The sequence below is a fragment of the Triturus cristatus genome, chromosome 9 (assembly GCF_964204655.1).
Source record: "Triturus cristatus chromosome 9, aTriCri1.1, whole genome shotgun sequence".
Lineage (NCBI taxonomy): Eukaryota > Metazoa > Chordata > Amphibia > Caudata > Salamandridae > Triturus > Triturus cristatus.
The window spans coordinates 502,393,180-502,405,357 of NC_140592.1; the positions used below are offsets into that span (position 1 = coordinate 502,393,180).

Consider the following 12,178-nt stretch of genomic DNA (forward strand, 5'->3'; position numbering starts at 1 on the left):
TCATACATGTACTCACTCATCATATGTACTCATACACCTATACATCCTGTTACACAACGCCACTCATCCATAGAGTTACTCACACACAGTCACTCATGCTAATAAAGAATCAAACATCCATTTACTTGCATGGACAGTTATACACACACCACCACACTTACTTCTACAGAAACTTACAAATACTTAGTCTTTTAAACAATCACTTATAGAAACACATACATATTCATACAGGAACTCTTCCAATCTCTCACTGTCACATATACTCACTTATATACACCAATAGTCACATATACTAGTTTAAAACATATGTAGTTACTCATAAAGACACTATTGAGACAGTCATTCACTCACTAACACACCCATGCACACACTAATCCACCCATACAGTCCTGCACACATGCTGTCTTCAACACATACAAACAGTGAGTCACTCATTCATGCACCTATGCACTAGGTAATACCCCCCACCGAACCATACAGACACTCAGACACTCATACTGATACACAAAAAACCAACTAACCTATATAGACACTCATGTAGCTACTCACCAACCCATGCAGCCACTTATACACAAAATGAGAGACTGATACAGATATTTACATAGTTAAACATTACTCACTAAGCCATGTATTCACTAAGATACACTTAATCAGTCAGTTATACAATCAATTTTTCAAAAACAAATCATCCATTTAGACTCTTATATACCCATTTATTCTTCCATCGGCCTTGAGATATACATACATAAAACATATGTAATTTTCAGAAAAACACACATTCACTGGATGATGTCATCAGTGATGTCATCAGTGATGTCATTTGAGATGTCATCAGTGATGTCATCAGTGATGTCACTGACCATGTCATGAGTGATGTAATATGTGACGTCATCAGCAGTGCATTGCGGGTGTGCGAGTTATAGTTAGCTGAACTAACTATAACGGGGGAATCTCAATGATTTTGTACGAGTGAAAAGTCCAGCTAACTATAACGCCCCTCAAACCTATGTTTTCTTCTGTGAATTTCTAAGGTTTTTTAAATGCTAATTCCTAACTATAACGTGCCTGAAACCTATGTTTTTTTCAGTGAATATATATATATATACACATATATACATATACATGTATATATATACATCTGAGTGCTTAATCCTGATTAAATTAAGCAAAAATCCAAGCCTTGAGTGCCGCGTCCTTTGTGGTAAATTTAAAAAAAAAAAAGAATATATATCTATATATATATATATATATATATATATATATATATATATATATTCAAACCAAGGTTGCCCCACGGAAAGAAGCCACCACACACCATCGGCTCGTCAAATTCATTTAATTGCAGCTTGCAAACAGGAATCTTGAAAGGGCGCGCAGCAGTCTTTAGCCAAACGCGTTTCAGGATGTCAAATCCCTTCGTCAGTGGCAGGTAATGGAAGCAGAAAAAAACGGAGAAAACAGCACCTTTATGTGAATAGAGTCCTGCCCCAGTGGGCGTACCTGATCGCTCAGCATTCTGGACCCTGTGGTGCAAAACATGTTCTCAAGTGAGTCCGTTTCAAATGCCCCATTACCTGCCACTGACGAAGGGATTTGACATCCTGAAACGCGTTTGGCTAAAGACTGCTGCGCGCCCTTTCAAGATTCCTGTTTGCAAGCTGCAATTAAATGAATTTGACGAGCCGATGGTGTGTGGTGGCTTCTTTCCGTGGGGCAACCTTGGTTTGAATTAATAGCAGCTACGCCCAGCTGCGATGAGAGAAGCCCACCGCGTGAAAGCGGGTTCATGCGAGCGCCAGAGTGGTGTTTGCTTAGGAGACACGATGCTGTTCAGCACGAGGTTCGTGAATTGCGGCTACAAAGCAGAGACAGGCAATTTTGATTGAATGCCCACAGCTCCACTTGGACTTACATTTGGTTTTTTATTTTGGGGCATTTGAAACGGACTCACTTGAGAACATGTTTTGCACCACAGGGTCCAGAATGCTGAGCGATCAGGTACGCCCACTGGGGCAGGACTCTATTCACATAAAGGTGCTGTTTTCTCCGTTTTTTTCTGCTTCCATTACCTGCCACTGACGAAGGGATTTGACATCCTGAAACGCGTTTGGCTAAAGACTGCTGCGCGCCCTTTCAAGATTCCTGTTTGCAAGCTGCAATTAAATGAATTTGACGAGCCGATGGTGTGTGGTGGCTTCTTTCCGTGGGGCAACCTTGGTTTGAATTAATAGCAGCTACGCCCAGCTGCGATGAGAGAAGCCCACCGCGTGAAAGCGGGTCCATGCGAGCGCCAGAGTGGTGTTTGCTTAGGAGACACGATGCTGTTCAGCACGAGGTTCGTGAATTGCGGCTACAAAGCAGAGACAGGCAATTTTGATTGAATGCCCACAGCTCCACTTGGACTTACATTTGTTTTTTTATTTTGGGGCATTTGAAACGGACTCACTTGAGAACATGTTTTGCACCACAGGGTCCAGAATGCTGAGCGATCAGGTACGCCCACTGGGGCAGGACTCTATTCACATAAAGGTGCTGTTTTCTCCGTTTTTTTCTGCTTCCATTACCTGCCACTGACGAAGGGATTTGACATCCTGAAACGCGTTTGGCTAAAGACTGCTGCGCGCCCTTTCAAGATTCCTGTTTGCAAGCTGCAATTAAATGAATTTGACGAGCCGAGGGTGTGTGGTGGCTTCTTTCCGTGGGGCAACCTTGGTTTGAATATATATATATATATATATATATATATATATATATATATATATATATATATATTTTTTTTTTTTTTCATTTTTTTTTTTTCCCCCTCCATTTGGGGTTTGATACCAAGCATTACATGAGTTAGTAATTGCCCACTGGGACATGATACTGAGAACCACATGATTTAATAATTTGCACTTGCACAGGATATATATTACACCCACACGGGCTAGAGAAGCGGGTAGTCTGTAACTATTTTTATTAATAATATTTATGGTTAACTATTCAATGAATTGAATTTTACAGCAGACTGTGATGTTGATAACAGTGCGATATTTTGAATAAACATCGCGCAATACCAATTCTGCGATAACGCGTGTTTAAATAAGTGCTAAAGTTGCAATTTATTTTTAGCACATGGTTTTTAAACAAAGCATTTACCTATGAAGTTCATTTGTCGAAAAGCATATGGCTGAACATTGAAATGTAATTCTTTGTATTGATTTATATATACTCAATTGCAAGTTGAAAAGTTATGTGTGTAAAACTGCGAGTCTTTTGTCTAATGCACTTTTCTTGTAGTCATGTCATGTGACATGTTGCAGAGCACTTTATTTAAAATGGCCAATTGTAAACGGTAAAGTTGTTGGTGATCAAGCCTGCAGGACAGGCGAAACGCGTCCTACCAGCTGACTGAATAAATATATCTGGCCAGTACATGGCGTTGTTAATCCTTATTTTTATGAGGAAGGAATCTTGCCAATATATATATATTACCTACTGACGGTCACCAATAGGTGGTTATGGTTAGGACCTATTTTCCATAGGAAATCCGCAACATTCTATTCCCAATAAGTCTGGCGCCGGTTGACGAATCTTCGCGAAATTTTCCAAACTGTTGGCCAGCTCCGGTCCAGTCTTATCCTGGAAGTCTCGGGGTGATTCGTCAAGCGGGGCTGAGAAAAAAGGGGTGTCCCAAAACACGTTTTTCCCATGCAATTTCCCATAGGACCTTTAGCCGTAGCTACAGCCCGAACTGTTTAACGGAATTACACCAAATTTGGCAAAGAGGTAGTCCTCAGTTCAGACTTGTGCCTTTTGCTTAAATGGTGTTAATCTGTTGAGTAGTTCCTGAGAAAATTACAGTTAAAAGTACATATATATCTATGGCCTCAGAGGATCCGCGCACCCTGTGCTCACCCTGAGCGCACCCTCTGCGCACCGTGCGCGCACCCTTCCGATCACGCGCTAAATGCTAATTGGCTGTCAAGTGGTTCTCAACATTCGAAACCAGGAACTGTTGGTAGCCAGTTTGTGCCTCGGTAGAAGCGAGGCTGAAGAAGTAAGGGGAATAAGTGTGTAAAACATATAAAGGGGGCAGGGTAGAATACTCTGACCCTCTAGACCTGCTCAGGGGGTCCCAGAAGGACTCCCAGGACCCCTTTTTTTTTGTTGTAAAAACTGCAAATTGCTCGCTGGGTGCAGTGATCCGGCCCTATATAAAAAAAAAAGAATCGCGGGCTTCCGCGCTTCTTTAATAATTAGCCCCCGGGGGGGCCAAATTCCAGGGGCAAAAAATGTAAATTTTAATGGGGGGCCCAGGGGGCCCCCCAGCCCCGGGGACCGCTACCCCCGGCGCTACAAAATAAATAGGTGGGGGGCTGAATGGCACCCCAAGCCCCAGGGACCACCACCCCCGGGGCTTTAATTATTGAGGGAGGGGCTGCGTGGCCCCCCTCCTGGTGCCCTCGAGGGCCCTGGGGACCACCACCCCCCAGGACCAGCTCCTGCAGTGTCCTGGGGTGCCCACCCCAGGACACTGTTGTTTGCTATGAGAGGGTGGGAGTCTCCCGCCCTCCCATAGCAAACTTCGTTTGGATTTTGAAAGAGAGAGCAGGGAAACCTGCTCTCTCTTTCAAAATCCAAACCATATTGCTTTTCCACACGGGGAGCTGCATTTCAGCAGCTCCCCATGTGGAAAAGCAATGCCGGCTTCCGAAGGATGCGGCTGGGACCGTTGGGGCTCCCCCCACGGTCCCCAGCGTTTTTTATAAGCCCCGGGGGATGGGGTCCCCGGGGATAATAAAAATTAGTGATAGAAGCTATGTTTTTTTACGGTAAAATTAGGAGTCGCGCATCCTATCGCGTTGGGTGCACGATTTCTCTCGTGTAGGGTGCGCGATTCCTAACACGTTGGGTGCGTGACTCCAAAAAATAATTGAAAAAAAAATAATAACAAAGTATTAAAAATATAGTTTACAAAAATATAAACAAAGAAATAAAAAATAGAGTTACAATTTTTTAACAATTATTGTTAACAAATATTTCATTAAAAACATGTAATATTTATTAACTTTTCAAAAAATATGTAAAAAAACTTTTTTAAAAGGTGAAAAACAGTATAAAAAACATGAATAAAGGAATTGATACACTGAAAAATAAAGATTTAGAAAACCTATGAAATTCATTAAAAATCATAGGTTAGAGATAAGTTATAGATAGGAATTAGCATTTAAAAAACCTTTGAATTTCACTTAAAAAAACATAGGTTTCAGGTATGTTATAGTTAGGAATTATTATTTAAAAAACCTTTGAAATTCACTGAGAAAACCATAGGTTTCAGGCACGTTATAGTTAGGAATTAGCATTTAAAAACCTTAGAAATTCACTGAAAAAACCATAGGTTTCAGGGGCGTTATAGTTAGCTGGACATTTCCCTCGTACAAAACCATTGAAATTCCCCCGCTATAGTTAGTTCAGCTAACTATAACTCGCGCCCCCGCAATGCACTGCTGATGCCGTCACATATTACATAACTCATGACATGGTCAGTGACATCACTGATGACATCACTGATGACATCTCAAATGACATCACTGATGACATCACTGATGCATCTTCTCACAATCTAATATAACCATTGATACACCCACTCTAAATTACATACTGCCATTCTCAAAACCATAGACACTCCAACACCAATAAGTACATACCCACTCACTGATTCTTAGGTCTACACACCCATCCACTCAGTCACCCATACAATCACTCATACTTATGGTCACTCAGTACAGGACTATCACATACACTCATACACCTATATAGACACTCACACACCACCACTCATCCATAGAGGTACTCACACATCTACTCAGTCATGCAAATAATTTATCACACTGCCATTTACTCACCTATACAGTTATACACTCACTAGCTCAATTACTCATACAAATACTAGCACATTCTTACGCTCTTATACAATCAATGATGCAAGCACACACTCATCCATACAGCGACTCTCACAATCACACACTCTCACTTATAGCCCTTTCTGTACTCCAACACACATATATACTGCCGTTCACATATGCACTAAATCACACATGTACTAATGAAATATAGATTCACTCACTAACACAACCATACACACACTCACCCACCCATACAGTCCATCACGGATCTAGTCTTGAAACCATACATCCAGTGAATCACCCACTCACATATCTATGCACAGAGTCACACACACCCCACCAACACAAACACTCAGGCACCCATACAGATACTCAGACAACCAATCTATAACCCATATAGACAATCATGTAGCAATTTGCAAACCCATACAGCCACTAACACACCAGTAGACAGACGGATACAGACATTCACACATTTTAGTCACTAACCCATGCATTCAGTAAGATACGTTTAATCACTCACTTATAGAGTCAGTCACGCACCTACAAAATCATCCATTCACACACTTATACACCACTCATTCTTCAATATGCCTTTCCCTATATATAATAAACATATTTAAACTTTATAGAAACACACTGACACTGGATGATGTCATCAGTGATGTAATCAGTGATGTCATTTGAGATGTCATCAGTGGTCATCAGTGATGTCACTGACCATGTCATGAGTGATGTAATATGTGATGTCATCAGCAGTGCATTGCGGGGGTGCTAGTTATAGTTAGCTGAACTAACCATAACGGGGGAATTTCAATGGTTTTGTACGAGGGAAATGTCCAGCTAACTATAACCCCCCTGAAACCTATGGTTTTTTCAGTCAATTTCTAAGGTATTTAAATGCTAATTCCTAACTATAATATATATATTACACCAACTCCAGTTACGGGATATGCCTGGCTGATTCACGGGCGGTCCGAGTTGGGGCTACCGCAAGCTCGATAAATATATTAACTCCGTTCTGCTCCTCCAACAGACGTACTCGTACACATCATGTATGCTTGTGAAATATTTAATTGTAGGAAACAACGCGTTTCAGCTTGCGCCTTGAAACGTGATCAAGGCGCAAGCTGAAACGCGTTGTTTCCTGCAATTAAATATTTCACAAGCATACATGATGTGTCCGAGTACGTCTGTTGGAGGAGCAGAACGGAGTTAATATATATATATATATATATATATAGGTTGGGATTTACATGTTTGACATGTATGATCATTTTTGGGGGATTTCTATTGGTAATATTTTATTCATATAATTTATTGGAGTGTATGGAAAATATTTTGCTGATGTGCTATATTTTATTTAAATGTGTGTATGAAATGTTTTGGGTGTATTTGAAGTAATTACTTTATGAAAAAGTGGGTTTTTTCAGTATGTATTCATGTTGATTACATGTTTTTGCTGAAAATATTGTAGTCGATATTGAATGAATCAATATTTTTAAAATATAACGTTTATTTAAAATTGACAATATTTTTGTTTCCAATATTTCTGCTTTCAATATAGGTAAAAATCTACATTTTAACAACAATATTTATGTTCTGGATATTTGTGGTTATATTAGTTAAGTATAGGAAGTCAATATTTTCGTTATCGATATTTAATTTCCAATATTTTTGTTTTTTGCTATTGTATTCATTGATATTATCTCAGTGATCAGGTGAAATCAACTCAAGTAAAATGTGCTGCGCACCAGCACCCTCATGATGATGGTTAAAGGGGCAATGCGCTAGCCCAGCGGTTCTTAACCTTTTGCCTTCTGAGGCCTAGCCCAGCCGTTCTTAACCTTTTGCCTTCTGAGACCCCCCACTTAATCTTTAGTGGAATCTGGGGAGCTCCGCAGAACGATTATTGGAACCCAGAGACCCAAGCCAAAGCACTTTTGATGATTTGAACTGAAAAACAGTACACAAAAAAGGAACAAAGGAGGGATTGGTTGTCCCAGATTACAAGTTGTACTACATGTCTATAGGTATTGCATTGGTTGGCTGGGTTGGGCCAAGCTGAGATAGGGGACGTGGGTCTTCAAGAGAAGAAGGAAGCCGTGGTGTCATTGCTACTGGGGTCCCAACTAAAGTTCACACAACAAAACAAACCCCTTTGTATAGCAATTCGCTACAAGAAAGTGAGCTATTAAAAAACAATGGCATCCACTATATGCCCTGCCAATCAAATTAATAGGGCTTTCCACCCCGAGGGGAGCTTCCTGATGGCAGGACATTTACGGACTGGCAGGCAGGTGGCATAGAAACCATAGGTGACTGTTTCTCCAAGGGGACTTATTCGAGAACTGTCTGCTATGCCAGAGGAAGTTGGTCTTCCTGGTTCTCAGTTCCTTATGTACGGCACCTTGGTATGGACATTGCAGCAACTCTGGGATAATAGCAGATCAGAACCAAGCTCCTACAAGTTTCTGCAAGTACTGCTGATGTTTGGCAACTGACACAAATTAATGTCTTGGCTTTACAAATCTCTCCTTGAGATAGTGACAGATAGACTAGCGAATTTGCAGGCTAACTATGAGGAAGGAATTGGCAGACAGTTACAGTAGAAAGAATGGGAACAGTCACTATTAAATGTACTCACAGTTTCAAGGATTACCCGCTACAAATATACGCAGTTTAATTACATGCACAACATTTACCTCACACCCTACATACTGAATATAATGTTACACACTGGTACCATGAGTTGCCCTCAGGGAAACAGAGTGGATGTAGGATTCATTCACATGGTGTGGAAATGCCTGGTGCAGTCTTCATTTTGGGTCCACGTCATGAGAGACCTGGAACACAAATTGAATAGTAGGGCGCTGTAGACAGCAGAAATATGCCTGTTGGGTGTACACATCAGAAAAAAGTAAAGGAAATCTTGTATCAGATACCTGGACTTGACCCTAATGCCAGCCACAGAGACATTTCAATGCATTGGGGAGGCCCCGAAGGACCACTTCATAGTAAGTGGAAAAAAGAGGTTGCACAGTGGGCGATCGCGATAGCAAAGGGAGCCTTGTGGCACGCTCAACAGCACCAAGGTATGTGGCAAACACTGAGAGCAGATCTATGGATGGGAGTGTTTTTTTTTTTTTTAAATCCGGAGACCAATACCCAAGGAGCCAAAATTCGATGTATTGTGCTGTCGGGTGCACTCCCCCTTCTTGTTTGATTCCTAACTGATGGACCATAACTTTCCATGTGATGTTGATGACTATACTGTTGGAAAAGATTTGTAAGATTTGTTAAATTAAGGGAAGTTTTTTAGCACCTGGTGCTGACTTTGGGGAGGGACATTAATATGGCGTCTGTTAAGTTGGATGATGCACCCAAAGTACTGTTGATTGTTTACTGTTTGCAATGATTGACAGCTGGAATGTGAACAAATCATACAGATTTGTAACAGTGGGAAGAATCTAGAATATTTAACAATGCTCACTTGCTTTGTATATGTAACTTTGGCAATCAGTAAAATGTTCAATAAAAACTTCATTATTTTACATATGTATGACAAAGAGCGCAGCGATATATTTGATTGGTTTGAAGTATCCGTTGACTTCCAATGTGCTTACTAAACGTCATGGCCCTGAAACCATATTATTCAAGGTTATACAACTGCACATTTTGCAGTCTCTAAACTCACTTTCAGTTCTTGCAACTGAAAGCAGGATTTTGGGAGAATAATGAACTCAGTATTGTATTCACGAATGAAGTCTCTTCCTCAAGGACATCTTGTGCTTCCTTAGAGAGGAACATGCCACCTGCTAGTGAGGTATGTTTCCGCCAAAATATAAAAGTTTCTGACACACGAGCAGGTTCTACAGTCTATATTAGGAGAAATCCTATATAAACTGTCCAAACCTATATGTATTTAGCACTATGCTTCAACTGACCTTTTTCTAGTAGTGAGAGCTCTGGCTAGTTTTATTGACAATTGTCTTTTAATTATTTTGTCGTTCTGCCTGCTATTTTCCATTAAATGCAAGTTTGCCTTTGAGCTTCAACATGTGTTGTGTTTTATTTTTACCATTGTGTATGTTCCATTTCCTGTGGAATATTACCATTCATGTAAAATCCATGTAGCAAATTAACTGTGTGTACTCTAAGTTGATGTAAGTGTACAGAGCAACATTAATATTGTGTTCTCTTTAGTATAGGAAAGCTGCCATTTGTGAGAGACTGCAGAAAATCAGGGAGAACCTCACATCAGAGAGAGCCTGAATCTAAAGAGAGATGACATGTGACTACAAACTGCAGTCTCTTGTGTGCCTTCTCTCATATTCCTACCCCTCTTGCCCCTTCTTCGTCATCAGCACCAACATATTCAGTGCTGCCAAAAGGGAAAGAGACTGGTGAGTTTGACGTCATTCGTGCAGCAACATTCAGATCTACAGGCTTTTGGTGAATTGAGTCTGACATACAGAAAGGAGAAGACAAAATAAAAAAAATGTTGTTAATCATTATAAGATCATCTGGCTTTTTTCTGGAGTGATTCATGAGCTGAATAGTAAAAATAATATTGACTCACTTGTTTTTTTACATTTTCCATTGCAAAATTGTCTGAGTAAAAGAAGATGTAATGACACTCACTGCAACCATAATAACTTTAGTACTGTAATGAGACCCATAAACTCCTTTAAATGACAGTTGTGCAAAGAATGATAAAGCTGTTTTTCATCTTTTCTTAGTCCTTTACATGGTTACCGAGGGATAAAGCATCTGCTCCACCAACTCTGAGGTATGTTGCATTTGGAAATTAAATTCATACAATGCAATACATCACACAATTGGGAGAATAAGATAAGAAAACAAGCTGGTGCGATGGAAATGTGGAATAAGGGAAAAGACGTGGTTGACGTCATAGATGTCACCCTCACCGGTCTGCTAGTCACATATATTTTACTAATGGTTGGCTTTAATATGAAACATAGTTAACAAGCCACCCTTGCACAGATACATACCTTGATGATGCACAGCTGTGCTCTGCATCTGGTACATAGACTTTAATTTACTTTCCATAACGTTTTCTACCTTATATATATTTATATCACAGTTGCCCTTAAGTGACCTACAGACTTCAATGAAAAAAGCATTTGCCAACTCATATAAAAAGATAAACAAGAGCAAATGTGCATGTATCTCAAAATAGGAACAAGGTGATAACTTTTAGTTCAATAGGTTTCCTAGAAAACCCACAGCTGCAAAATGCTGCATTCGTCTTCATTAATCGTGCCCTTTCTGTTTGCACTTTTTCAGTAAATCCAGCAGAAAAGCGAGGTTTGCTCTGCCTTCAGAAATGATAAAAAAATGTCTCATGTTGAGGATCATCACTTTTGGAGGACGAATTGAACAGAAGAAGTGCTCTAGCCACAAGGTCCAGAGGTATAGATGGACGATTACAGAATAAATTATTCAATAAACTAAAATTAATGTTGGCCATAGATTATTTATTTGATCATCTACATGGTTAGCAAGCTAAACAAAAAAACCGATTAACTTCAAATCACGCTTCTGTTCCAGATATATCTTTCTATTTTCATACTTAGCTCGTGTATGATCTTAGTCCATAAGTAATGAAAGCGGTTCTATGTGTATTCCACGACAAATATACATGAAGAAACAGGCTCGTTTTTTTTATTTAAAAAAATTATTTATTGATGAAGTAAAGTTGCAGCATCAGGTTGCATATATACATTACAAAGGGCAACATTTCATTAGTTATACATGAATACACATATTCAAAAAATCGAGATCGAGTGGGGAAAAGACACAAAATTCATTCACCCCTAAACCTAGAGGATTATTTGAACAAGGATACCCAGGTCACAAATGGCCCCCATATCTTTTTGCCTTTAGCCCTGCCCCTTTTGCCTTTTTGTTCATTAAGTGCATCTCTAGATTATAGATATGCAAAGAATGCCCCTTTCATTGTTGAAAGGAGGGGGGTAGGGGGTCTAGCCATGCTGAAGCTACACATAGCCTAAAAATCGACATAGCAATAAAAATCAAACCTTCACCAACCCCGTTATCTGATTCACCTATCCCCATTAGCAGTAGTAACAGGGAGATGTTAACTTTAAAAACATCGCCCCAAAAACTTACTATTTCCACTGATTCTAGGTTGGGGCAGGTGGAAAACATGTGGACCAGATCTGCACCGGATGCCTGGCATCTAAAACAGGTCCCCACATCCCCACCCCATTTGGCAATTTTTGCTTGTGTTATATATAGGCCAA

General features: G+C 40.1%; 1 long non-coding RNA gene across 1 annotated transcript in view; it reads left to right on the top strand.

Annotated features, from left to right (window-relative positions):
• LOC146798205 (uncharacterized) overlaps nucleotides 1-10,299 on the top strand; it is a 343,242-nt gene extending 332,943 nt beyond the window's left edge. Inside the window, exon 3 of the long non-coding RNA XR_014969126.1 lies at nucleotides 10,095-10,299. This is a non-coding gene — a long non-coding RNA (uncharacterized LOC146798205). The remainder of the gene's footprint in view (nucleotides 1-10,094) is intronic.
• The last annotated feature ends 1,879 nt before the right edge of the window (nucleotides 10,300-12,178 follow it).